General features: G+C 43.1%; 1 protein-coding gene and 1 pseudogene across 2 annotated transcripts in view; one reads left to right on the forward strand and one right to left on the reverse strand.

Annotated features, from left to right (window-relative positions):
• Positions 1–1,029: 1,029 nt before the first annotated feature.
• LOC311624704 (kallikrein-5-like) lies at positions 1,030–5,352 on the reverse strand (annotated as a pseudogene). The gene is made up of 2 exons: positions 5,278–5,352; positions 1,030–1,546 (listed from the first exon to the last, which is right to left on the reverse strand). The product of its transcript is annotated as a kallikrein-5-like (transcript).
• Positions 5,353–14,103: 8,751 nt separating this feature from the next.
• The window catches only part of ITCH (itchy E3 ubiquitin protein ligase), a 75,118-nt gene continuing 61,538 nt past the window's right edge, over positions 14,104–27,683 (forward strand). Inside the window, exons 1-2 of the mRNA XM_084888549.1 lie at positions 14,104–14,220; positions 18,989–19,072. The gene's annotated coding sequence lies outside the window, so the exon portion shown is untranslated. The remainder of the gene's footprint in view (positions 14,221–18,988; positions 19,073–27,683) is intronic.

Genomic DNA, 27,683 nt, shown 5'->3' on the forward strand with positions numbered 1-27,683 from the left:
GAGGGTGTCAGCGGAATATTCATCACTTTTTCAGGTGTGTTCTCTTGGGGCGGGGAGGGTGGGGGGCTGATTGTCAGTCACTGCAGCCAGTCCTAGCGTTGCCCGCCGGGTTTTGTGGCTTTTCTGGGCCCGGAGCTGAAATGCACCCGAGGCTTCGATGTTTTGCTGGGAAGGTGACCTTCTGAACCGGGATGTACATGGCTCGGCCAGTTTGTTCAGCTCTCTCTCTCCGTTTCCCTATCCCACTTGTCCTGGCCTCCTGGCCTGTCTCGGTTGAATGATGTCTGGAAAGGGTTTGGCTCAGAACAAACACTTGTTGATGGGAGCCAGTGTGGCCGTGTTGTTTTATGGCCCTTATTCACCGAGAGCAAAGGTGAAGCAGAGGGCCTGGAGCGAGGGTGACGTAACCACACCCGGGAGGTGGGTATCTGTTTCATTTTCCCTGCAGTTCAGCTCTGACGGTACCTTCCTGCACACTTTCTCCCGAGGCAGAGGTCTGAGGAGGGCAGACAGAACAGAAATAGTTCCCCGTTAATCCCCTCAGAGACTCTGACGGACTGTTTCCCTCTGCCCCACGGTGTGCTGGTTCCTGGAAGGGGCCACTCCCCTGCCAGGTGAGGGGTATCCCCCTTATCTGGGGCGGGGCACATACCAGCGCCCTCTCCACCCTGCCCGTCCCGCTGGGCAGAGGATATCCATGTCATCTTGCCGCTGCGCAGGACACACATTGCTAGGAGGTCTGATCAACAGAATTTGCTTTTATTTATTTTTTTATTATTATTAAATGTCTTTACAGTTTGTTTGTTTTCCCCCCACTTCTCCTTGGACGCTTTATTTCTGGCCTTTGCAGGGCAGGGCCCCCGGGAGCCAGCTGCAGAGATGGGGTCAGTCCCTGGTTGGGGAAGGGAGGCCCTGGAAATCGGGGGGCTGAGGTCACATCCCCCACATCCTCGGGGAGGAAATGGGGCGTCTGGAAGGAGTGTCGGGTCCCTGCACCCGCGAGAGGGCGTGCAGGGGGCCTGGGAGGCCTCAGGAGTGGGCGAGTATGGTGTCCCGGATCCACTCGGTGAACACGCAGAGGTGGGTGTAGACCCCGGGCTTGTCGGGCTGTGTGCAGGAGAAGTCCCCCCAGGACACCGGGCCCTGCAGGGGCCCCGGAATCACCCTGGCAGGAGTCTCTGCCCGCTTGGTCGCCGGCACAGAGCATGGTGTTGTCGATCTGGTCCGGGTAGGCCTCCTTGCACCTCTCTCAGCTCAGCACGGTGATTTCCAGGCCCTGGAGGGTTTGGGGGAAGTTCACTTGGGGGCTGCTGGTTGTCCCCCAGCCAGACACCAAGCAGCCGGTGCCATCGGCTGGGCAGTGGGAGGAGATGTTGATGGGCCCGGCCTTCTTCATCTTCATGATTTTCTGGTTCAGCTTGATGAGCATCAGGTCATTGGTGTGGCCAGGGTGGGAGAAGCCAGGGAGGGGGATGGATTTGACCCCTCGGAACAGCTGCTGGAGAGAAACCAAGATGGCGGCATAGGGTAGACACCCAAATGCAGCCTACCACAACAAATTGGAATTTAGAACTGGAAAACAGGGGAGGCATTGCCCTGAAGCGCCGGATGGCTAGCTGAGAGGAGGCTCTGCCATCTGGGAAGGAGAGAGAAGGCACAATGAACCTCAGGAACTGTGAAGGTGCGGAGAACTGTGCGCGAAAAGGCGCTGGTTTACTCCTGGCGCGCGGAGAGGGCGGACAGCTAATGCGCGGCTGACTTTCTTGTTCAAGAGGAAAACAGAATCACCTTATTGTTCTGATAGACGGCCCCAGTCAGGGAGAGGCCAGACTGTCAGGCAGTGGGCAGAGATCTCTCGGAGGTAGGTGAAGCCAGAGGCCATTACTGCCAGATTTGGGGAGGAGCCGAAGGGAAAACAAAGCTTGTCTGCACCAACCCGAGACTCCGCTGCATTCAGTGTCTACCCTATGCCGCCATCTTGGTTTCTCTCCCCCAGTTATTGTTATAACTGTAGTATACATGTCCAAAAAGATAAGCAGAGACATAGAAATATAAAAAAGAAATCAGCCCTAGCCAGTTTTGGCTCAGAGTGTTGGCCTGCAGACTGATGGGTCCTGGGTTTGATTACAATCAAGGGCACATGCCCAGATTGCAGGTTCAATCCCCAGTAGGGGGTGTGCAGAAGGCAGCTGATCAATGATTCTCTCATCACTGATGTTTCTATCTCTTTATCCCTCTCCCTTTTCCTCTGAGATCAATAAAAAATATATATTAATTTTTTTAAAGTAAATTCTTAAAGATGGAACTGTTGGAACAATTGGCATATGTGTTTTTTAAAACAACTTTATAGAGTTATATTGACATATCATAAAATTCACCCAGTTTAAGGTACATTTCAAAGATTTATGGTAAATTTATTGAGTTGTACAATTATCATCCCAGTCTGTTTTTAGAATATTTCATCATGTCAATAAGATCCCTCATGGTCACTTACAGTTAGTTCCTGTTCCCGCCCCCCTGCTCCAGGCAGCTACTCACTTTTCTGTCGCTATTGCCTTTTCTGGCCATTTCATGTACATGGAATTATACAACATGTGATCTTTTGTGTCTGGCTTTTTCATTTAGCTTAATGTTTTTAAGATTCCTCTATGACATAGCTTATAGCAATAGCTTATTTTTATTACAGATGCTATTCCATTGTATGGATATAGCACTTTTTTGTATCCATTCACCAACTGATGGACTTCTGAGTTTTGTGTGTGTGTGTTTTTCCACTTTTGCTGCTGTGAACATTCACATGAAAGTTATTGGGGGATATATTAAAAAAAAATTTTTTTTCTTGGGTAGATACATAGAAGTGGAATTGTTTAATCTTTTTGACAAATTTATGTTTAACTTTTCAAGAAACCAAGACATTTGTCCTACTGGTGTGGCTCTGTGGTTGAGGGCTGACCCATGAACCAGAAGGTCATGGCTTGATTCCGGGTCAGGGCACATGTCCTGGTTTCAGGGTCCATCCCCAGTAGGGGATGTACAGGAGGCAGCCAATCAATGATTCTCTAACATTTCTCTCTCTTTCTCTCTCTCCCTCTCCCTCTCTAAAATAAAAAAATATTTTTTTTAAAAAAAGAAACTTTTTTTGCCAAGACAGGTTTGGCTCAGTGGATAGAGCATTGGCCTGCAGATTCAAGCGTTGGCCTTGTATTTTTAAAAATCTTCTTGTATTTTTAATTTGCATTTCACTAATGACTAATGATGTTAGACATCTTTTCTTTCTTTTTAATTTATTGATTTTAAAGAGAGAAAAAAGAACCCATAAATTTGTTGTTCCACTTTTTTATGCATTTCTTGGTTGATTCTTGTATGTGTCCTGACCAGGGATTGAACCCTCAACCTTGGCCTATTGGGACGACTCTAACTAATTGAGCTACCCAGCCAGGCCATAGACATTCTTTCATGTGCTTATTGGCCATACCTGTACCTCATTTGGTGAAATGCATATTCGATTCTTTTGTCTTACTGAGTTTCAAGAGTTCCTTGTATATTCTGAATACAAATTCTTCATACATGTGTTTTGCACATATTTTCTCCCCATCTGTCACTGTGTTTCATTTCCTTAATGGTGTCTCTTTAAAAAATGTTATTGACTCTGGCCAGTGTGGCTCACTTGGTTGGGTGTTATTTAGTTGCTGGTTGGATTCCCCATCTGGGCACATGCCCACGTTATGGGCTTGATCCCCAGGAGGGGCATGCAGGTGGCAGCTGATTAAGGTTTTGCTCTCACATGGATGTTTCTCTCTCCCTATCCCTTCCTCTCTCTCTTAAATCAGTTTTTAAAACTCTTTAACATTTTTTCAAAGGGTTATCAAAGAGAAGTTCACATTACATAAAATTAACTATTTAAAATTGGCCAGTTCAGGCCCTGGCCAGTTAGCTCAGTTGGTGAGAGCGTCATCCTGATATACTAAGGTTGTGGTGTTCGATCCCACGTTAGGGCACATACAAGAATCAAGGAATAAATGGATAAATAAGTGGAACAGTAAATCAATGTTTCTCTTTCTCGCTCTAAAAATTAATTTTAAACAGTTTAAAATCGAACAATTTTTTTTACTTTATTTTTATTTATTTATTTATTTTTTACATATTTTATTGATTTTTTTTTGCCCCTCTCCCCCCCCCACTAAAATTGAACAATTTATTAATGCTGTCCTTTGAAGTACAAAAATATTGAATTTTGATTATCTAATTTATTTTTTATTGGCTATCAATTTATGAAAAATGCTTTTTAAAAAATATATATTTTATTGATTTTTTTACAGAGAGGAAGAGAGAGAGATAGTTAGAAACATCGATGAGAGAGAATCATCAATCAGCTGCCTCTTGAACACCCCCCATTGGGGATGTGCCTGCAACCAAGGTACATGCCCTTGACCGGAATCGAACCTGGGACCTTTCAGTCCGCAGGCCGACGCTCTCTCCACTGAGCCAAACTGGTTTCGGCTGAATAATGCTTTTGATTTCATATTTAAGAGACCTTTGCCTAACACAAGGTCTTAAAGACCTTTCCCCAATGTCTTCTAAAAATGCTATTGTTTAACTCTTCTCTTTAGGTTCCTGATCTACTTAGAGTTATTTTTTGTGTATTATGTGAAACAGGGGTATAGTTTATCCTTTTACATGTAGATATTTTAACATATGTATTTATTTTATTTTTTTAACATTGATTTAGAGAGAGGAAGGGACAGAGGGAGAGAGAGAAACATCGATGTGAAACACGGAATGGTTGCTTCCTTCACGTGCCCTGTTGGAGGATCAATACTGCAACCTGGGTCTGTGCCCTGATTGGGAATTGGTTTGTTGTATGGGACAAAGCTCCACCCCACTGGGCCACCTGGCTAGGGCGAACATCTGTATTTTAAATTTGAATACGTGTGGTCAGATTGTCTTCCCTCCACACGGCTGGCATCACAACAGTCAGCAGTGAGCCTGGCTGTTTCTCACGTCCTTGCTAACACTCTCAGATATCAGACTTCTTGTTCCTGACCAATCTGTGACTGGCAAGACGATGAGACCTCGGTTCTTGTCTTCTTGAAGGAAAGATTTCAATCAAGAGACAAAGTTCAGAAAAGCAAGCAAGAATTTATTGACCACAGCAAAAACACAGTGAAACAAGAAAGGTTATAGAAGAAGCAGCAGGAAAGCCTCGGCTGGGCTGCTCTGGCTCACTGGGAAGCCAGAGAAAAGGGGGCCTGGGGACAGATGCAGAGTCTAGCCTACAACGAGCTGCTGCTGCTGCCCCTTACTCCTCTGGCTGTAAGTCTTGTGGGGTCCCGTGGACTTGAGGAGATACATGCCTATGGGGAGGAGAGAGGGAAGGGTGTGCTCTCTGGAGGGAGAGCATACTGGGACCTTAGTTTTTCAGGCGTGTTTTTTTAAATATATTTTATTGATTTTTTACAGAGAGGAAGGGAGAGGGATAGAGAGCTAGAAACATCGATGAAAGAGAAACGTCAATCAGCTGCCTCTTGCACACCCCCCACTGGGGATGTGACTGCAACCAAGGTACATGCCCATGACCGGAATCGAACCTGGGACCCTTCAGTCCGCAGACTAACACTCTCTCCACTGAACCAAAGAGGTTTCGGCTTTCAGGAGTTTTAAAAGTTGGTTGTTTAGGGGAGATTTAAGGGGAGGATCAATAGGATATTCATCAGCTTCATGCTGCTGTGCCAAAAGGAGATTCATTCCCTTAACTTCATCTGTCCTTGCATATGGTTGGCACAAATGGCACTAACTGGATTTCTGCTATCTATCTCCCTGAGTAGGGTGATTTAAGCTATTTACCCTCTGGTTGGGGAGAAGTTTAAACCATTATATATATATATTGATTTCAGAGAGAGGTAGTGAGAGAGAGAGAGATAGAAACATTAATGAAAGAGCATCATCAATCCACTGCCACCTGTACATCCCCCTCCTGGGGATCAAGCCCGTAACTGAGGCATGCACCCTGACCAGTGATCATACAGTGGCCTCCTGGTTCCTGGATCAATGCTCAACCACTGAACCCCACCAGCCCGGCCAAACCATTTATTCTTAAGTGTCCTTGGTTTGGAGAAGATAGTATTTACTAGGTGGCTGCAAACTGCTGTTTAACTATCTGTCTTAGTTTCCCTATTCTGCTTGTTCTGGATTTTCCTAGTTTCTTACTATCTTATTACAGATCTAATAGTGAAAGTATAGCAACTCAATAGTTTTAATTTGCTAAATTCCTACTTTAGCCACATCCTAAGCATTATCTGTGAAACGATCAGATGAATGAATTTGTTACCTACTGTTTCAGTATACACACTAAGAAACAAAGCTACTAAAATAAAAAAATTATCATACAATGTACCAAAATATTTATTGATAAAAATGATATGCCATCTGGTATTTGTTTCCAAATAAGCTATTAGTTAAGGTAAAGGATGAAAGCTATTGTTAATACGTTGATATTTGATGCTGGGTGCAGCTGGAAATGTACTATACTATGTTCTTTTAGATATCATTGAAATTTTTCATAAGGAAAAAGTATTTTTTTAATGGCCATTTATGGAACCACCTAAAACCATCTTGTGTACGTCCATTAATGCACAACCCCTTAGACGATACTGGCTTAAAGGTTAACAAAGAGGCTCTCGGTTTAGAATGACCAAATTCCAATCTTGATTCCGTCAGGCACTAGCTGCTCTCGGGCAAGCTGTCAAACCTCTCCGGGACACAGTTGCCTAACTTGTTATTGTTCCGCTCTGTGCTAATGCTCTCTCATTCTATCGTTCCCACAGCCCCAAGAGGGAAAAGTACATTAGTCTTGTTCTACAGATAAGGAAATAGCTTTAATGCAGATCTTGAAGGACCTGCCCCTCTTCCCTCTAAGTTTTGATTGTCCTCAAGGCCTGGAAACAAGGTCACACATTCCTTTGTATTTCAAATCACACCTTGTGCCACCTCAGGAGAAGTTTACTTGAATCTGGGATGAGTTCTGAGATTCTCAGGAGCATTTCTGGTCTGACACACCTTCCCGGCTTGCATATTGCATAAGGTGACCTGGATGTTTATTTCTTGATCTGTCTCTGCCGGAGGAATTCACAGGCATGGCTTTAATTAAAAAAAAAAAAAAAAAAAAAAAAAAAAAGATGTTTAGGATAGACATATCCAGTAAAAACTGTGGGTAAGAAATGACCCTGACGTGCAGTCTGTAGAGATGGGCCCATGGTCTTTCCTGGGGGAAGGACAACATTAGCTTTGAAAGCCAGGAAAGGGGGGATTGAGGACTGAGCAGGACTAGGTGTTCTGACCGCTGTTATTTTCTAAGGAAGTTTCTCAGTCCTGCAGTGCTTGTCTGACTTGCATTTCTCCCAAAAACTGCAGGAGGAGGTGCAGAGAGAACTTTATGGCTATTTATTTATTTATTTATTTATTTTTATTTTTGACTTTTGGAATGTGTTAAGAAAGCTGTCTTTTTGGGCAGGAGAGAAAGTTAATTCTAAAATATAACATCTAGCCCAGCCGGAGTAGGCTCAGTGATTGAACCGAGAGTTGGCAGGTTTGATTCCTGATCGGGCACATGCCCAGGTTGCGGGCTGGATCCCCAGTAGGAGGCTTATGGGAGGCAGGCCATCGATATTTCTATTTCTCTATTCCTCTCCCTTCCTCTCTCTCTCTCTCAAATTAATAAAAACATTTTTTAAAAAATAACATCTAGGCTTTGCTAGACCAGAAAGTACCTACAAAGGCAGCCTGAGACCTTGTACCTCCCTGGGAAGGCTCTGCACATGCTTTGAATCCCTGAATTCCAACCTTTATTGCACAAAAGGCCACTTGAAATGTGTATCAAAACCCTCCAGTCAAAACCAGTTTTTCGAACCTGAAGGCGTCTAAAGAGGTGCTTCACAGTGTGGCATCTGTGCCGACGCTGGTCCCTGTGGAGAGCAGCAGTGTCCGCCCGTGGGGTGTCCACGCTCAGGCCACCAAGTGCAGGAGCCCCCCTGCGAAAGGCTGCAGAGGGGCCTGTTCCAGAAGAGGTTCTGAGCGATGACAGCAGGCAGGAGTCCCTGCCCAAGGCAATCATTTGAAGTCCAGCTCACTTAGTGTTTTTCTCTACTTGTGAAATCAAAATGGAAGACACCCATCACAGAACTGCTATTTTCACATTCGGTAACTTTTTAAAAAGTAAGTGGCTTTTTAAAAACACGTCTTCTAATACATCACCAGGTCTATAAACAGCAGGGAGTTCAAGAGGGAAGGGCTGCACAGAAATCTCAGGTGTGACTCTCACCTCAGAGCTGCTCCTCAGTGCAGTTGGCTAATAATAATGTTCTAGGTCATGGCATTAGTATCTCATGATAAATATTTTTACTGTGAAGATTGCATGTTTAAAGGCACAATGGCATTTTAAAAACCAGTAAGTAGCCGAGACCGGTTTGGCTCAGTGGATAGAGCGTCGGCCTGCGGACTGAAGGGTCCCAGGTTCGGTTCCGGTCAGGGGCATGTACCTTGGTTGCAGGCATATCCCCAGAGGTGTGCAGGAGGCAGCTGATCGATGAATCTCTCTCGTCGATGTTTCTATCTTTCTCCCTTCCTCTCTGTAAAAAATCAATAAAATATATATTTAAAATAATAAACAAACAAACAAACAAACAAATAAATAAATAAAATCTAGTAAGTAGTAATATCAGGATGTAAACAGAGCTATGAGTTGAAAGCTTCTCCATGGTTTTCAAGACACCCCCCTCCCTTTAATTTAGGCGATGTATTTATATAAGTTTGAAAAAATACATTTATATTTATTACAGAAAATCTGAAAGATACAGAGAAGCATAAAGTCTTTCATGTACCTCAAACCCCCCCACCCCAATCAATATATGCATCTTTAAAATATCAAAAATATCCCTACCTGATTTGGCTCAGTGGATAGAGCATTGGCCTTCGGATTCAAGGGTCCCAGGTTTGATTCTGGTCAAGGGCATGTACCTCGATTGTAGGCACATATGCAGTAGGGAGAGTGTAGGAGGCAGCTGATTGATGTTTCTCTCTCATCGATGTTTCTAACTCTATCCCTCACCCTTCCTCTTTGTAAAAAATCAATAAAATATGTATTTTTTAAAAATATCACAAATAAGTCTGAGGAATCATCCGACATCTTACTGTTTCTATAGCTGAACAACTTAGATCTTATTCATCAGCCTGCTGGCCTGTTCCTTTTTAGGGAACATAGATACCACCTCAAATTTTTGTGATATCCTTGTTTTTAACTGTTTTGGCTTGCTGAATCAAAGCAGTTGAATTTGATACAAATTCGATGTCATTTCCTTCAAGAATTAACTAATCTTTCTGGGCTTGAGATACTAAACAAGCTACGCCTGACCTCATGCCAAACCCTGCGAGTGTGTTTTTCACCTAAGAAATTTCTGATTTCAATAAGAGAACTATGTTTCCGAATAATGACATTGATGGGCAAGTGAGTGTACACAGACCTCATCTTGTAATGGCAGCCCAGTATCACACCCTTGATTGTAGATGGTGCAAATAGTAGCCAATTCCTTTCTATTTTCCCACCATTTATCAACCTGGAACCTCTTCTATTTCTTTCCAATATGACCAAGTTCTGCATTAATGTGAGTGAAGTCCCTCCCCAGGGTGCCTCTGGGGTGACGGCCACGTTTTCTGGCTCGTCCACAGTCTGACTACTGAGAGTGGTCTTCATCCTCGCAGCAGATGCAGCAGAGCACAAGGTCTCGCTTTTCCATTGATCCAAGAAGAGGCCATTGTGAAGTGGTTGAAAGACACAGCCCAGGGTTTAAGTTCCAGGTCTGTTTTTTGCATTCTCTGTGAATTTTGGCAAGTCACCTGACCCTTCTGAAACTCTGTTTTCACCTCTAGAAAAGTGGTAATTGCCATACATCCTACCTCACTGGGAAGGAATATAGGCACGTCTGGTACAGGGCATATAGTGAGCACTCAGTAAATGTGTCTGTCTCCTCAATAAAGAAGTTTTCATTCAGGCATTTTCTGAGTATCTTTAAGATGTTACTCCATGCCAGAGGAAATTCAGGGATAGATGAGACCAGGTTGTTTTTTTGTTTTGTTTTTTACCTTGAATATGGTTTGAGGAGGGAGGAAATCTTAAAGATGAAATGGTCCAGTCGGCTGCGTTTAGATTAGGAAAACATATGAGACTCCCAATTTCCAGATGTCAGCAGAGGCCAAGAAAGGCCTGGTCATACGGCAAGAAAATAGTACAGAGGAGACTGAAACCCACTTAGGAGGAATATTGGGACCGAGGCAATAAGAGAGAGCTTTTGGAAATAAAATCATGCTTGAGGTCCCGGGTTTATAGCTAAAAGAGAGAAGCAGGTGGGAAATGGAGCTGCCTGGGAGTGGATCCGGGGGTCACAGATCCAGCCTGATGCTGGGCTGCATTTTGCTTTGCAGGATTTCCCCCTCCTCACCCGACATTTTATTACGAGAAATTTCAAACATGCAGAGCAGTTGGAAGAATTATACAGTGAACATCCATTTCCCGCCACCTAGCTTCTACAGTGGTTCAGTTTGCTACATTTGCTTTGACATTTATTAACTCCTTCATCTATCCCTCCATCCCTCCACCCACTCCTCTTATTTTTTTATACATTTCAAAGCAACTGCAGAATTCACCGCGAAACAATGCTTATCATTAACTAGAGTTCAAACTATTTTTTGAGGTTAAATTTACACACAGTGATCTCTGTTATACCATTTGCTGAATTTTGTTAAATGTATACAACTGTGTAATCCACACCCCTAACAAGATCCTAAAAGAACTTTTTCAAAATTCCTCCCGTCCAGAGGCAACCACTATTGTGATTTTTTTTTCACCTCCGAGTAGGTTTTACCTTTCCTGGAACATCATACAAATAGACTCATATAGGGTGTACTCTTTCGTAAAAGGCTTATTTCTCTTAGCATAATATTTGAGATTTGTGTATTTTATTTTATATATTAGTAATTTGTTCTTTTTATTTATCTTTAATTTAAATTCTTTATTGTTTAATGTATTGCATAAGTCTCCTTCCCCTTCCCCATTGACCTCTCCCCAGCTGCCCCCAACACTGCTCTTTTTAAAAATATAGATATTTTTATTGATTTTAGAGAAGAAGGGAGAGAAAAACATTAATGATAAGAATCATTGATCAGCTGCCTCCTACACTCCCCCTACTGGTTCCAGCCCATAACTAGGGCATGTGCCCTGACTGGTGATCGAACCCGTGACCTTCTAGTTCATAGATCGACACTCAACCACTGAGCCACACCGGCTGGGCTAATTTATTCTTTTTTATTGCTTAGTAGTATTCCACTGTAGGAATTAACATGCCACAGTATATCCATATTCCTGTTGATGAAACAAACAGGAGTCTCATTTATTTATTTATTTAATATATTTTATTGATTTTTTTACAGAGAGGAGGAGAGAGGGATAGAGAGCCAGAAACGTCGATGAGAGAGAAACGTCAATCAGCTGCCTCTTGCACACCCCCTACTGGGGATGTGCCCGCAACCAAGGTACATGCCCTTGACCGGAATCGAACCTGGGACCTTTGAGTCTGCAAACCGGGCGCTCTATTCACTGAGCCAAACCGGTTTAGGCAGTTATTGCTTATTGAGTGTTTGCTTTGTGCTTATTGAGTGTTTGCTTTGTGCTTGCCTGACCGCTGCTCTAACTTAACCCTCACAATGACCCCTGCCACAGGGCATAACGCTATTCCCATGTTATAGATGGGGGACTGAGCCCCCCACCCAGATTGCTGGGAGTGTTCGATGAGATAGTGTATTAAAGCGCTTAAGACTATTTGGCAATTCCAGTGTAGAAAGTAAACATTCGCTGCTATTTTTTCTTTTACCTTACTGTCCCTTGGAGGAAATTAAGTTTACCGTACCTGATGGGGAAAACATATAAAGCACTGGGAATAGCATTGCCAAACAAAATGCAGGCTGCCCAGTTAAGTTTGAATTTAAATTTAAACTTGAATTTTAGATAAGCAATCTAAAGAATTTCTGTATAAGTATGTCACATCAATATTTGTCCTGTACTTATCTGAAATTCACATTTAAGTGAGCATCCTATACTTATATTTTCTAAGTCTGGCAACCCTCCTCCTTCCTCTCTCTCTCAAAATAAGTAAGTACAAATTGGTAGTTACAAAATAGTCACAGGGATGAAAAATACAGCATATAGGGGATATTGTAATAATTATGTATGATGTCATGTGGGTATTTAAAATATGGGGGGAAGGGACAGGACATCACTTTGTAAAGTATATGATTGTCTAACAATGCTGTACACCTGAAAGTAATACAAAATAACACTGAATGTAAACTGTAATTGGAAAAAAAAAAGTTGAGAATGCCCTACAGCAGTGATTCTCCAAATGTGGTCCTTGATTAAAAATGTATATTTTCAGGCTCACTGTAGGGTGACCTACTGAATGGGGAATTATGGGTGGAGCCCAGCAATCTAAGGTTTAATAAAATCCTCAAGGTACTAGGAATTCTGATGGGCACTAACGTTTGAGAACCACTGCCCAAGAGAATCTGAATGTGGTAGAGGTCAAGAATCTCTTTAAAATATGGTTTTAATTGATTTTTAAAGAGATAGTAGGAAGGAGAGGGATAAAGAGATAGAAACATTGATGAGAGAAACATTAACATCAATATCAATTGGCTGCCTCCTGCACATCCCTCAAGCTCTAAACCTAGGCATGTGTCCTGACTGGGGATTGAACCAGTGACTTCTTGGTTTATACATCGATGCTCAATCATTGAGCCAAGAATCTGTATCTTTTTTATTTTTTTATTTTTTTACTTTATTGATTTTTTACAGAGAGGAAGGGAGAGGGATAGAGACCTAGAAACATCGACCAGCTGCCTCTTGCACACCCCCTACCGGGGATGTGCCCGCAACCAATGTATATGCCCTTGACCGGAATCAAACCTGGGACCTTTCAGTCCGCAGACTGATGCTCTACCACTGAGCCAGAGCCAAACCGGTTTCGGCAAGAATCTGTGTCTTTAACAAGCTCTTCTAAAGACACATTTTAGGAAAATTGACATGGAGGATTTAAAAGTACTTTGAAAAGTGTGAGTGTCTTTCCAGATGGAGGAAACATGCTAAACAACAATAACAAAGGTCACTAATTACTAAGCCTTTAGTTGTGTCTGAATGCATAGCCTATTCATTTTCACAAAGAACCCATGAAGGAAGTTGAGGATGGGCTCAAAGCCAGACTCCCTGATTTACATCTGTAAAGTGAGGATAATGAAGGTACTTCCCTCCTAGGTTTGTTGTGAGAACTGAAGAAGCTTATTGATCAGCTCTTAGAACACCTTCCAGATTGGCTCCACTTATGTGTAAGCTATTTTTATCATGCCTAAGCGGACCCTGTTAAAAGGTGGATTTGAAACCAATCAATATTAACTCCGGAGGGTACTTTTGTAAGAATTAAGCTATAATCCACCACCAGAGCAAACCAGAGAGCTTTTTTAGAAATGCAAATGATTGCCTGGCCGGTGTTGCTCAGTGGTTGAACCTTGACCTATGAACCAGGAGGTCCCAGTTGCACATGCTCTGGTTTGGGGTTCGATCCCCAATAGGGGGCGTGCAGGAGGCAGCCAGTCAATGATTCTCTCCCATCATCTTGGTTCTATTTCTCTTTCCCTACCCCTTCCTCTCTGAAATCAAGAATGCAAATTATTGGATCCCATCCCAAATCTGAATTAGAAGCTCTGGGGGTGGGGCCCAGACGTCTAAGATTTAAGTCCTTCGGGTTTTTCTGATTTACACTACAGTTTGGGTGTCATAGCTTCGGTTTTTAGAGGTTCTGGTGTGTATGCGTGTGAGGGGGTGTTAAAAAAAAAAAAAAAAAAAAAAAAAAAAAAAAGCCTAGCGGTGCTGCAAGCAACCCAAGAACCCCTCCTCGCTCCTGGAGGCAAGAAAACCGATCCGCGGCGCTCGCCGGTCGCCGCCAGTCCGGGCAGGCTGCGGGCCGGCGCGCAGGGCCTTCTGGGGGTTGTAGTGCCGGCCGCTCCCGAGCCGGGGGCGCCTGCGCACTGGCCGCCAACTCCCTCTAGTCTCTGTGGTCCGGGCTTGGGACCGGCTGCCATCTTAGTCGAGGGACTGAAGAGTCGCCGCCGCCCCGAGTCCCGGTAAACACCAGAGCTGGCGGGTTGGGGGGCAATTCTGGGGGGAAAGGGAGATGAACGTCTGAGGAGAACGAGGGCGGAGGAGTGGTGGCGCGCAGGCCAGGCCCCAGAGCCGCGACTGCTCCCCCTTCCCTTGGAGCCGGTGCCTGTGGGGGCCCGGGGAGCTCGGGCCAGCGGCTGGGGCCGGATGGGGGGTGGGACGGCCCCGATGCGCCGAAGGGCCACTTTCGGGTGGAGGCGTCCGGGGCGTCTCGCCTCGCGGGCCGCCAAGTTATGGGGAGCCTGGGCCGCAGCGAGAGCCGGCAGGGTCCGGCCCCGCGCCCCGCAGCCCTGCCCGGGGCCACCGCCTCTCGGCCCGGCCTCTGCGCGGGGCCCGGCGGCCGCGGCCAGCGCGGGCGACGTGGCCCTTTAAGGGGCGGTGGCTGGGCCCACCTGCCGCCCGGCTGGCCTTCTCGAGACTCCCTGGAGCCCCCCGATCGCGAGGGGGGCCTCGCCCCGCGGCTGCCGCTGCCTCCCCTCCCCTCTCTCACTCCTCCCCCCATTGTCCCTCCGCGGGGTGGTCCCGGCCGGCGGCCTCCGCGGTGCCCGCTGCTGCCGCGGCCCCGCCGGCGCCGAGTTTTGCAGACGTGGAACTGTCACCGTCCTCCCTCCCGAGAGGGCCCTTCTCTTCAGCGGAGAAAAAGGGAGAAAAAAAAAAAGTAGGCGTGAACGTTTTCTCAGGGTCGGAACGTGATGAGTTCATGACTTTGTGAGGGACTCAGATGTCCAGGCTGCGTCCCCAGAGAGAGAAACCCCGGGGTCTGCGTCCCGAGCGGTGGAACCAGGGGAACGTGCCTACGACCCGAAATCCGTGATTCCCCAGTAACAACGTAGCTTCTTTTCTTGGTTATCTTGTATCTTAAATCTGGTTACATTTTCTGCCAGTGTTCTACAGTTTCAGTTTGCTTTCTTTGGGGAGTGAGGGATGGGGAAGGAAGAGTGGATTTTTTTTTTCTTTGAAAATTGCGGAGGCACCGGGAGTCAGCTACCTGTCATTGCACTTAATTGAGGGCCCCCATCATCTATTCCTAATGCATATTAACCTGACGGAAGTATGTGAAGGCAATGTGTATTTCCACCCTAAAAGCCGGCTAAGGGTTTATTACTAAGCTGAAATAAAGTTCTTAGGGCAGAGCTGGTGAGAGAGCTTGCATTGTGTATTTATGGGTTTCCTCAAGGTACAGTTACTTCATTTTTAAGATTTAGATATGAAGGTGGAAATTCAGTGTTTTTTGAACAATGAATCTAAGTTTTGGGGGTGTGAGTCCAAAAGGAGTTCCTTCATCTTCAGCATGAGGCAAGTCAACAGGAATATGATATGAAGTTAAAAAACAAAACAAAACAAAAAACCCACACCAGTGCAGAATATTCTATGGTGTATTCTATTGCAAATCATTTCTACATTTCCTTAAAAAAAAATCTTTACACCTACTGGAAGATAGACAAACTAGTCCCCAAGTTTGATCATTAGAATAATTAGGGGAACTTTTTTAAAAAATATATATATATATTTTATTGATTTTTTTACAGAGAGGAAGGGAGAGAGAGAGAGAGAGCTAGAAACATCGATGAGAGAGAAACATCGACCAGCTGCCTCTTGCACACCCCCTACCAGGGATGTGCCCGCAACCAATGTACACACCCTTGACCGGAATCGAACCTGGGACCTTTCAGTCCGCAGACTGACGCTCTACTACTGAGCCAAACCGGCTTCGGCTTAGGGGAACTTTTTAAAAGTAGAAATTTCAGGGTCTCATCCCCAGAGATCGATTTAGTATCTCTGGCTTGGATCTGAAGAATTTACTTTTAAAACATGCCCCAGGCACTTCCGATGCCTTTGGGATCCACGGGGGCTAACCATACTGTGGACATGCCAGGAACAGCAGAAGCAGCTTTGACTTAGGAGAGGAAGTGACCTGTCTGTCTGAGGGTTGGCCAGAGAAAGATGCAGGATCTGCCCCTGTACTAATTTAGGTCTTAGATGATGAGTGGGAGTGTGAAGGGGTGGGGAAAAGGAGGAACAGGGCAGGCAGAGGAAAGACCTTAATGCTGTATGTAAATGCAGAGGATTGTGGAAGAGAAAAGGTTCAGGGAACAGAGGGTGGGATGGGGAAGGAGAGCATTATGGGATGTGAGGCCAGAAAGGAAAAAGGCCATTATACAATATAAAGAGTTCTAAGTATAATGTTTAAAAACTTGTTTTATGTTGTTAGCAATAAATACTGATTTTTAAACAGGTAAAATGATATGAGGTCATATGTGTTTTAGAAAGATTGCTCCGATAAGTGAAAGAATGAAGAATGGCTATTGCAGAGGTCTAGGTGAGAAGGGAAAAGGCTTGGCCTTGGAGAGAGGCTGTGGGGGAATGATCCAGGGGTTGGGTTTAGTTCTTTACTAGGTCAATGTTGTTGACATACTTTTAGATGAGAATATTTTAGGGCCAGTTTCGGTAAAGGGCTACTTTACTGTCAAAAGAACCCATTAGCAAATCTGAATAATATTGCCAGGCCATCTATGTTAATGGTATCAGACTGATTATTCATTATCATCTTTCAGAAATTAGAACCTTATGAGGTTCAATTTAGAGGAGAACTTGGGAGATTAGACTGAGATTTATAACTGTCAACATTATTATTTTTGTTGTTGATCCTCACCTGAGGATATTTTTCCATTGATTTTTAGGGAAAGTGAAAGAGAAACATTAATCTGAGAGAAACATATCAATTGGTTGCCTCCTGCATGAGCCCCCACCAAGGCCCGGGCCAGGGAGGAACCTGCAGTGAGGTACGTGCCCTCGACTGGAATTGAACCCAAGGACCCTTTGGTCCACAGGCCAACACTCTATCCACCGAGCCAAACCAGCCAGGGCTAACTGTCAACGTTTTTGATGTAAGCCCTTTGAAAGCATTTTTCTTCCGCCCTCATAAACTTGGTATTAAAAATTTAGAGTTGGAAGAAATTGCAGAGATTATCTAATCCACAGTGGCAAATATATTTTGTTTTATTGGCCAATTCCACTTTGAAGTAGCTTCTAGAAGCAATGTGTTGAGAAGGATTTCGGTCTTATATGTTCTCTGGAAGGCGAGTTATGATCGATTGGTGATGTCTCCTGTAGAAATAGTTCTCCAGTGAGAGGTGTATGTGCCAAGTATATACCATTCTTAGTTCATCCTCTTCGTTTTCGGTTTGTTTTTAAAGAAAGTCCAACGCAGGTTAAATTATTTACCTAAATAGAACTAGTTAAGAGAACTAGAACCAAGTTTTGTAACTTAATCTAGGGTTGTTCTCCAAAATGTACCAAGATGGATGTGTGCTACTGAAGAGCTTTTAGTGTTAGGCCAAAAGGGGGGAAAGTGTGTGTGTGGGGGAGGGGGGCTTCCTAACCTGCACCTCTTGGCTGTTTGGGCAAGAAGAGTTTACCAAGGAACTCTGACCTAGAAGTCAGTTTTGTTTTCCTTCTGGCTTAAGGAGTTTGTGTTTGTATTAATAAGAAATAGTTACCTGTTGTTGTTTTTGGTTGTTACTTCCTTCCTTGTTTCTCACCTCTCTCAATTTTGAGTTTTTGGGGATTGGTTTCCTGTATATGAATTAAGGCAAAAGTGTATAAAGTTGTTGTTTTTTTGTCTGTATTTATAGCACCTAGCCAAATTCTGGGCTCATAATAAGCGCTCAGTAAAGGCATGTTGATTTTTGTGGCTGTAAATGATACTGGCTTTCAGTCAGTATAAATTAGCAGGGGGGGAGGGGTATGGAATTGAATATTGAATTGCAGTATTCTCTCATTGGGAGGTTGACTGACCCTCAGTTAAAAATGCTGGATACGAGCTTTATAACTAGAAGTACGTAGTTAACTGGAAGCTGTTCCTACCTCTATCTTTTTTCAGTCTAGCAGTGCACTGTCCTTGGAAAACTGCTGCCAGCTCAGCTCTTTTGCTTCTTTCTAGAACTGGGAAGATCCTTGGAGTGTTTTCTTTTTCTGTCCCTAGGAATCTTCAAATTGCAGGGACTGTCCTTATGATAACTCCAGTAGGTAGAGTACGTGCTTATATGGCTATTCTCATTCTGCCATGTAGCTGTTGTACATAGGGGGGCATTATCTCATACTAAGTATGAGTCATTTTCAGCTACTCACCCTCTTACCCTGCCTGCCCCATCAACAATTCTCTATCCAGCCTGGCCAGTGTGGCTCATGAACTAAGAGGTCACCAGTTCAGTTCCTGATCTGGACCAATTCCCTGATTGTTGGCTCGATTCCCAGTAGGGGGCGTGCAGGAGGAAGCTGATAGATGATGTTTCTCTTTCATTGATATTTCTCTCTATCCCTTCTCCCTTTTCCTCTCTCTCAAAATCAGTAAAACATTTAAATATATTTTATTGATTTTTTACAGAGAGGAAGAGAGAGGGATAGAGAGTTAGAAACAACGATGAGAGAAAATCATCGATCGGCTGCCTCTTGCACACCCCCCACTGGGGATGTGCCCGCAACCAAGGTACTACATGCCCTTGACCGGAATCGAACCCGGGACCTTTCAGTCCCCAGGCTGACGTTCTATTCACTGAGCCAAATTGGTTTCGGCACAAAATCAGTAAAACATTTAAAAAGCAAAAAATATTTTCTCTATCCATTGAAACTTAAAAAATAACTTGTGTTATCTGATTCCCAAGGTCATTGCTAGTTTGATGCATTTAACCATAGAAGCAATGTATTAATGGACCTTTCTTTTCCTCTCAGGTAACATGCATTTAACAGTGGCATTCTGGAGACAACGCCTTAACCCAAAGAATTGACTCCTGACTTGAACAGTGAGAACTTCAGGTATGGTGGCATGCCTGTGAGAGAGGTTGTGGCACAGGAATGGTGCAGAGGGTGAACCCTGGTCATGTAACTGCTATGGGAGGTATGGAGAGAGGCACTATTGGTGCTGCTTATATCAGTTGGTTGAAGAAATAGGCAGTTTCTACTTAGATCTGGAAACTCAAAGCTCCTCTATGAGAATTATCATGTGAGCTACACTGTGCTCTTAATATGTATGGGTCCTCTGACTTTTCTGTTTTTCTAGCTTCCTTAGATATATACACACTTTCCCCATTTGTGCTGCTTTGTAAATGGTTATACTTGTCTAGGCATGTGCATGTATATGGTAAAAAAGGAAGGCAACATGGTGCAGTGGGAAAAGAATGGAGGACATGGAAAGAAAAGGCCTTAGTTTTTTGTGTGTGTTTTTCCCTTCAAGCCTCACCCAAGGATATTTTTCCATTGATTTTTAGAGATGAAGGGAGAGGAAGACAGAAACATCCATGTGAGAGAAACATATCGATTGGTTGCCTCTCCCGTGTGCCAAAAGGGCCGGGGCTGGGGAGGAGCCTGAAGCAGACGAGGTGGTGGGTGAGAAGGCCGAGTAGGAAGGAAAGGGTGCCTTGTGTTTGCCTAACCTTTACCTTGCTGCCACTTGTCATTGTCATTACTACTTCCCTTCGCTTAATGCTCCATCCATACTTAGACTCTGTCTCCACTGTAAACATCAATGTTTATTATTTACTTATCTTTGTGATCCTTTGTGTTTATTTTAATTTTTGTTAACTAATTACCCCATAAATTCTGAGAGATTAAGTACTATGATTTGCTTATAATAGTGTCCCAGGTCAGTGCTATAATCAAATGTGTACTTAATCTGTTCCTTTTTATAATTATGGAGAGAAAACAAGGAAATGGTAGGGTGCATTGTGAGAGATACTAGGAAAAGGAATAAGTAAGAGGAAAAGTAGATAGATAAGATGATAAAAGGAAGAATTCTTAGGACCTGACAATGAAAATGAAAAATACATATGTAGAGCAAAAAAAGGGGGAAAGGAGTTGGTGCTATCTGCAGTATAGGAGCAAGGCAGCTTTCATTTATTTAATGTTGATATAATACTTTACAAAAGCTTGTTCTTGGGGGGCCGAGGGTAGTCATTGGGGAGAAAAAGGGGACATCTATAATACTTTCAACAATAAAGAGAAATTAGCCGAAACCGGTTTGGCTCAGTTGATAGAGCATCGGCCTTCGTACTGAAAGGTCCCAGGTTCGATTCCGGTCAAGGGCATGTACCTGGGTTGCGGGCACATCCCCAGTAGGAGGTGTGCAAGAGGCAGCTGATCGATGATTCTCTCTCATCAATGTTTCTAACTCTATCCCTCTCTCTTCCTCTCTAAAAAATCAATAAAATATATTTTTAAAAAAACAACAACAAAAAACACAATAAAGATAAATTAAAAACAAACAAAAAACATGTTCTGGGAAAGATTCTCCATACCAGAATTAAAATATATATATATATTTCTAAAAGTATCCACTTCATCCTGAGCTCATAAAGTAGTTCTTTGTGGAAAGAAAACTGGGCCAGTATTCAGAAGACCTGGTTCTAGCCTTGGATTGCTTGTTACTTAAATTCTGTGATTTTGGGCAATTCACTTAAATCTCTGTGGGCCTCTCTTTCCTCACTTGCGTATTGAAAGTATTGAACATGATTGCTCGGATTCCTTCTAGTTAGCTCACGCTTTGATTATACTTAGTACTTCATGCACTGGCTTACTAATTTTACAGGGCTTTGTATCACAATATAGGACTGTTTCAGAAATATAATAGCACTTAATAATATCCAGTGCTTTATAATAGAGAGGCCATTTTAAGTTCTACTTTAAACATTAGTAGAGAGACTTCGTAGGAAGCCTAGGTATAGAAACGTTAAGTTTGTAATGTTCAGCCAGCATTTATAGAGCTCCTATGGTGCTAGGCCCCAAGGGACACTTAATATAAAACCCCTGCCTTACCCATGAAGAGGTCACTGGATTGTGGGCTTGATCCCTAGTAGGAGGTTTAATGTGGTATAGAAGACAGCCAATTGATGATATTTCTCTCATCAATGTTTCTATCTTTCAATCCCTCTCTTTTTCTCTACAATCAATCAAAACATTAAAAAAACAAAAAACTGCCTCAAGGATTTTGTGTTCTTGTCAGGGAAACAAACTTGTTCACCAGTAATTATTGTAAAAAGCAAGATGATATTGTAAGGATTGCATTGAATTGCAACTTAAGATAATTAACTTTGGTTTCTTGGTTCAAACATAATTGAATATATGCTAAGTGTTGCTCAGTGCTAGGCATTATAGGGAGTCATGATGAAAAAGCATTCCCTGCTCTTAAGAAACTTGCAATTTTTTGCCAAGACCGGTTTGGCTCAGTGAATAGAGTGTCGGCCTGCGGACTGAAAGGTCCCAGGTTCGATTCCAGTCAAGGGCATGTACATTGGTTGTGGGCACATCCCCGGCAGGGGTTGTGCAGGAGGCAGTTGGTCGATGTTTCTCTCTCATCGATGTTTCTAGCTCTCTATCCCTCTCCCTTATTTTAAAAAAAAGAAACTTGCAATTTTTTTTTTTTTTTTTTTTATATCTGCAAACTGATAAACCTGATAGACTCTCTACCACAGGAAAGAGAAGTTTTGTACTATATCATCAGTTTAAAATTTTAAACAAAGAATTTATCGGCATGGAACTTAACCTCACTCCAGAAATGTCTTAAAAACATACTTGCTTTCTGAGAAAATACATTTTATTGGATTCCACAACCCTTTCTCTGTCAATTACAGAGGTTTTTGTTTTTTTTTTTAAAGAAATGCCATCTGCATTTAGGTGAACTTTGGTTTGCTGCTTAGTCATTTGTGCAAAGACAGAGTAGACTCTAGAATTTAGTCCTTTGATCCTTTGTTTTAGTTGGTCACAGAAGAAAGGATGTTAATCCATAAAGGAATCATGTTGTAGGTATTAACCATGTCTACTGAAATTAGATTCTTTGATTTTGAATTTTGGCAATATGACTAAGTTCCTTAACTTCTTTGTTTTTAAATTGAGGTGTAAAATTTACAATTTTAATCATTTAAAATATATAATTTAATGCTTGGTTCACCATTGATCTAGTGGGAAGTGTATACCAAATGTGGTATGAACATCTTAATTTTTTTCTAAAGAGAAGCTAGAAATCCAGATTTAAAAAAAAGATATATATATATTTTCATTGTATTTTTTATTTAGATTAATCCTCACCCGAGGATATTTTTCCATTGACTTTTAGAGAGAATGAAGGGTGTGGGAGGGACAGAGAGGAACATTGAGGTGTCTCACATCAACTGGTTGCCTCCTGCATGCACCCTGACTAGGGCCGGGGGAGCCTGCGACCATGGTGCTGAGGTGCCGAGGTAGGTGCCCTTGGCCAGAATCGAACCTGTGACCCTTCAGTCTGCAGGCCTATGTTTGATCCATTGAACCAAACTGGCCTGGGCTGGAAATCCAGATTTTGTGAGAAATCTTTATTTTTAAATGTTGGCAGCTTATGAATTCATAATATAAACATTGTGGGCCAAACAAATCACCACTGTGGGCTGAATTTTTCCTGTGGGTTACCTCTCTGCAACCTCTGATCTGGAGCTTGACGTTTTGCAGCATAACTCCTGTTCCCTGCCCTCTGGGAAGAAAGTCCTAACCCACATAAAGATTTCAGCAATACCTCAAAGTAGTCTAGGCTGAATGAGGGGTATGCGGAATAACTAAGGCAGAGAGGAAAAGGGAAGCTATTTAAGACTGGGATTCAGAATGGGCAAAGATGCAGAGGCGGGAATGGATGGTGGAAGTGCAGTAAAGAGATTATTTGGAATTTATATTAGTTTGAGGAGGCTTTGTGTGGGCCTGGTATTAAGAGAAAGTTTTGCAAAATTAAGAGATCATCCTTATTTTGGGATAGCCAAGTCCCTGTTGGCTGACAAAACCAGATGGTATTTTATGGAGATTTATTTCATAATATTGAGGTTTACAGTGTTTACTAGAGTTGGTGGGGTCTGGTCTGGAGGCAGGGAGACCAGGCTAGAAGTGGTAATGGGAATAGAAAGGAAGGGACAAATGTTTGTATAAAAGACAAAAATCTCTTATTTGGGTCACCCTTTGACAGTGGGACCCTGAAGTAGATAGAGGGGGCCAATTTTGAGAGCCTTTTCCCTATCATTTTGTAAAAACGGGATGGGAGGATAATACTGTGTGTATAGGCTATCCCTCTTTTCATGTTGCGGATCTTGCTTCATTACTCTCAGTGTCGGCGCACTCCTTAATGGATCGCATACATAGTCTTATGATTTCCCAGTTAGCACAAGTAGAATAGAAGGAAAGGAAGTTCTTGTGTGCTATACAAATAGTTGAAGGTTAATTAGCAATATAACTAAATATTAACGCTGCCAGTCTCTGTTAGACAATTTCATAGTGTTCAGATGGATTAGATACATAGCAGGTTTTCATCTACAAATATGAAACTAAGGTGTGGGTGTTTTTTGTTTTTTTTAAAATATATTTTATTAATTTTTTACAGAGAGGAAGGGAGAGAGATAGGGAGCCAGAAACGTCGATGAGAGAGAAACATCGACCAGCCGCCTCCTGCACACCCCCCACCGGGGATGTGCCCGCAACCAAGGTACATGCCCCTGACTGGAATTGAACCCGGGACCCTTCAGTCCGCAGGCTGACGCTCTACCACTGAGCCAAACTTGTTTCGGCAAGGTGTGTTTTTTAATACTACTAGGATTTGAAAAGGTTATGCTTTTGAAAAATGGAGTAATGTGATGATTTAAAGCATAGGATTTGGATTGCCAGCTCTAGCAATGTAGTATAAACATGGGTATTCTGAGCTCCTATTTCTTTTTCTCCGAAAATTGAGCATAATATCTACTTTCCATGGTTGTCATGAGACTGCACATTAAACAATCAATAAAATCATAGCTATTATTAATCTTGTTAAAAAGAGAAACGCCCTAGCTGGTTTGGCTCAGTGGATAGAATGTCAGTCGGCCTGCGCACTGAAGGGTCCCGGGTTCGATTCTGGTCAAGGGCACATGCCTGAGTTGTGAGTTCAATCCCCAGTAGGGGGCATGTAGGAGGCAGCCGATCAATGCTTCTCTCTCATCATTGATGTTTCTTCCTCTCCCTTCATCTGTGAAATCAATAAAAATATTAGGGAAAAAAAAAAATAGAAAAGAACAAGAAAATATCAAAGTAATTCAACTGCTTATTACATTTCTAGTTTTGGTTTTTGGTGATTTCACTTAACCTCTGATAAGTTTCAATAAGCATTAGTAGTTTATGTATTTATTTAAATATATTTTTATTGATTTCAGAGAGAAAGGGGGAGAGAGAGATAGAAACATCAATTGTTGTATTATAAATCAGTGAGACACATAGGAGACGCCTTAATGAGCCAATTAATTAGGAGTCTTTATTCTTGGGGGCCCAAAGGGAGGTATTTCCCAAATCTTTGAGCCCCAGCATAGAGGAAGTTTCCTATTGATCTCTTTGTCTGCAGATTTTACAAAGAGCTTTGTGTGGGTTATTGTTACAGACAGTTTGTAACCTTGAATACATAATGAACCAATACTTGGCATGAGAATTGGGAATTATTATCAGTATTAGCCTGTTTCATCAAATGGCTAGCTTGCAAGGTCAGACAGCTAAGTTTTTATCTTTTTCAATTATTCAAACTAAAACAGTTATTTTACAGAATAAGGGACTATCTAAAATTAACAGAGTTGACCTACAGAATAAGAGACTGTCTAAGAATAACAGAGTAGTTCAAACAGCAGTTTCAAACAGCAGTTTTCCAAAGGAGGAATTACTATACTTCACAGTGATGAGAGGGATTCATTGTTTAGCTACCTCCTGCACGCCCCCTACTGGGGATTGAGCCCACAGTCCCCTGACTGGGAATCGAACCATAACCTCCTGGTTCATAGGTTGATGCTCAGTCACAGAGCTACACCTGCTGGGCATTAGATGTTATTTTATACATGTTTTGGAAACACTGACTAATGGTTTGGTCATGGAAAAATTGTAGAATTTTGCTGCAGAAGCTTGACATAACATTTAATTTATGATTCAGAATGTTTAAAGAAGCTGATGAACATTGTAGAAAGGTGGAATGTGTTTATTCTGTATAACTGAGAAAGTGATTTGTAGGACTTTATTTTGATCAGGCTTTTTGATCCGTTTATACTTTCTTTTTTTTATATGTTTTTTAAAAAAATATATATTTTATTGATTTTGTACAGAGAGGAAGGGAGAGAGATAGAAAGCTAGAAACATCGATGAGAGAGAGTCATCGATCAGCTGCCTCTTGCACACCCCCTACTGGGGATATGCCCGCAACCAAGGTACATGCCCTTGACCGGAATCAAACCTGGGACCCTTGAGTCCGCAGGCCTATGCTCTATCCACTGAGCCAAACTGGTTGGGGGGGAGGGGATTTTTTATATCAAAGATAATTTGGTTTTGAAGGGAGTTAGAAACCCTTCAGTCCCCAAGCCGACACTCTATCCATTGAGCCAAACCGGTCTCGGCCGTTTATACTTTCTGATGAAAATTTTCTTGACATATGCATGAAGTCATTCTTTATTTTTTGGATAAGATGAAAAATGTAGTAGTGTAGTAAGTAGTCGTTTTAGTAAGTAAATGGAGTAGTGTGTTAGAGATAGCCTGAGTATTAAGAATATTTGAGATTAGTAACATTTTCACCGTTGATGAATAAGAGTATTAAACTGAGCTTCTGAAAAGTATATAAGTTGCCCTAATCATTGAGATATATCAGTCGGGTCAAATTGATCTAAAACTCATTTAATGGAGAAGGGGTTATTTTTTGAAGCAGCACCTTAACCTGGTTTTTGGAGTTCATTTGTCCTGAATATTAAAAGAGATTTTTCAAGTGGTTCATCTATAATAGTAAAAACATAATATGCTAATTAGACCAGATGACTTTCCAGACTAAGCCGGGACTCCAAAGGCTGAGGTGGCCACCATGGAGGGCAGGGGCTGAAGCAGAGGGAGTGTGCCGCACCAGCACAGCCGAGGGTTTCCGAGCCTGAGGGAGGGCGGTGAAGGATAGAGAAAAAAAGACAGACAAGAAAGTAAGCTGGGTCTAGGTGGATTTCTGTGCCTGGCTGAGGACACAGAACAGATCCAGACTGCAAAGCTGATGCTTTATTTATAGTCAGGGACAAACAAGGTAATTTACAATATTCTTGTAAGTTTCACTTATTTTGGCAGCACTTGCTGCCGCTCCCACAGCCCATTAGCTACCCAGGAAAGATCTAGGGAGCAGTTAGAAGATCAACTCTAATTATGCTTAGAGGACTGTGCCCTCCAAGCTGGGACTTGTTTGTGACTTGGCCAGCAGGTCAGTCCGAGGCTTAACCCTATAACCGCTTCCTACAGAGGAGGGTGCTTTGGCGGTGGTGGCGGGGGCCAAGGCTGGCAGAGGCAGAGGCTCCCAGTCGTGGCGGCTGTGGCGGCAGGGGCCCTTGTACAAATTTCGTGCATCGGGCCACTATTTTAACTATAGATCTGCTTTAGAAGTGAGAAGAAACATGGGAGAGGAATTAGCTGCATTTACTTCTGTGGAATGTCAGTAGTCAAAGGGAAATCCTAGATTATCTTTTTTAGTTCTTGAAATTTTGGGAGGAAAGGTATTTATTATGGGTCTTAATTATAAACTATACTAGAGGCTCGTGCAAGAGCAGGCCTTCCTTCCCCTGGCTGCTGTACCAGCTTCCCTCCGGCGCTGGGGACCTGGGCTTCCCTCCAGCCTCCAGCAGGCACCCAGGACTCAGGCTTCCCTCTGGCTGCTCGAAGGCACCTGGGACCCAGGCTTTCCTCGCAGCCTAGCTTCGTCTGAAAGGTTATCCGTCTAATTATCAAATTTTGCTTTTATTACTATAGATTCTATGTATATGAAACGTGCAGAATGTAACTGCTACACCTGCAGGATTGGGCTGAAACTGGCTCTCTGAGGCAACCCCCCCCCCCCTCCCCCGGTGTACCATCGAGGCCAGGGAGGGAATCGGGAGGTTGGCCAGCCAGGGAAGGAACACAGGAGGGCTCCAGATATGTCCAGCTCATCTTGCTCAGTCCTGATTGGCCAGATCCCAGCAGCAAGCTAACCTACTGGTCGAAGCCCTGACTGGAAATCGAACTGGTGACCTTTTGGTAAATGGGACCAACAAAGCCACCACGCGGGCCAGGGTGTTAGTTCTCCATTGTTCAGAAATGTTATGAGAAAGGTTTGCTGGAAGGTTTGGGATGGTGGTCATCAGTTTTCATTTTGAGAATTCATTGGTATTGAGAGATGGTCAGAAATAAGAGTTTTTTTGGGAGCCAAGAATTTCAACTTTATATATAACTAGAAGCCCGATGCACAAAATTCATGCACGGTGTGTGTGTGTGTGTGTGTGTGTGTGTGTGTGTGTGTGTGTGTCTGTCTGTGCCCCTCAGCCCATCCTGCACCCTCTCCAATCTGGTATCCCTCCCACAATCCAGAACTGCTGGCTCCCAACCGCTCGCCTGCCTGCCAGCCTGATTGCCCAAT

The sequence above is a fragment of the Pipistrellus hanaki genome (assembly GCF_964339955.1).
Source record: "Pipistrellus hanaki genome assembly, chromosome: 6".
Lineage (NCBI taxonomy): Eukaryota > Metazoa > Chordata > Mammalia > Chiroptera > Vespertilionidae > Pipistrellus > Pipistrellus hanaki.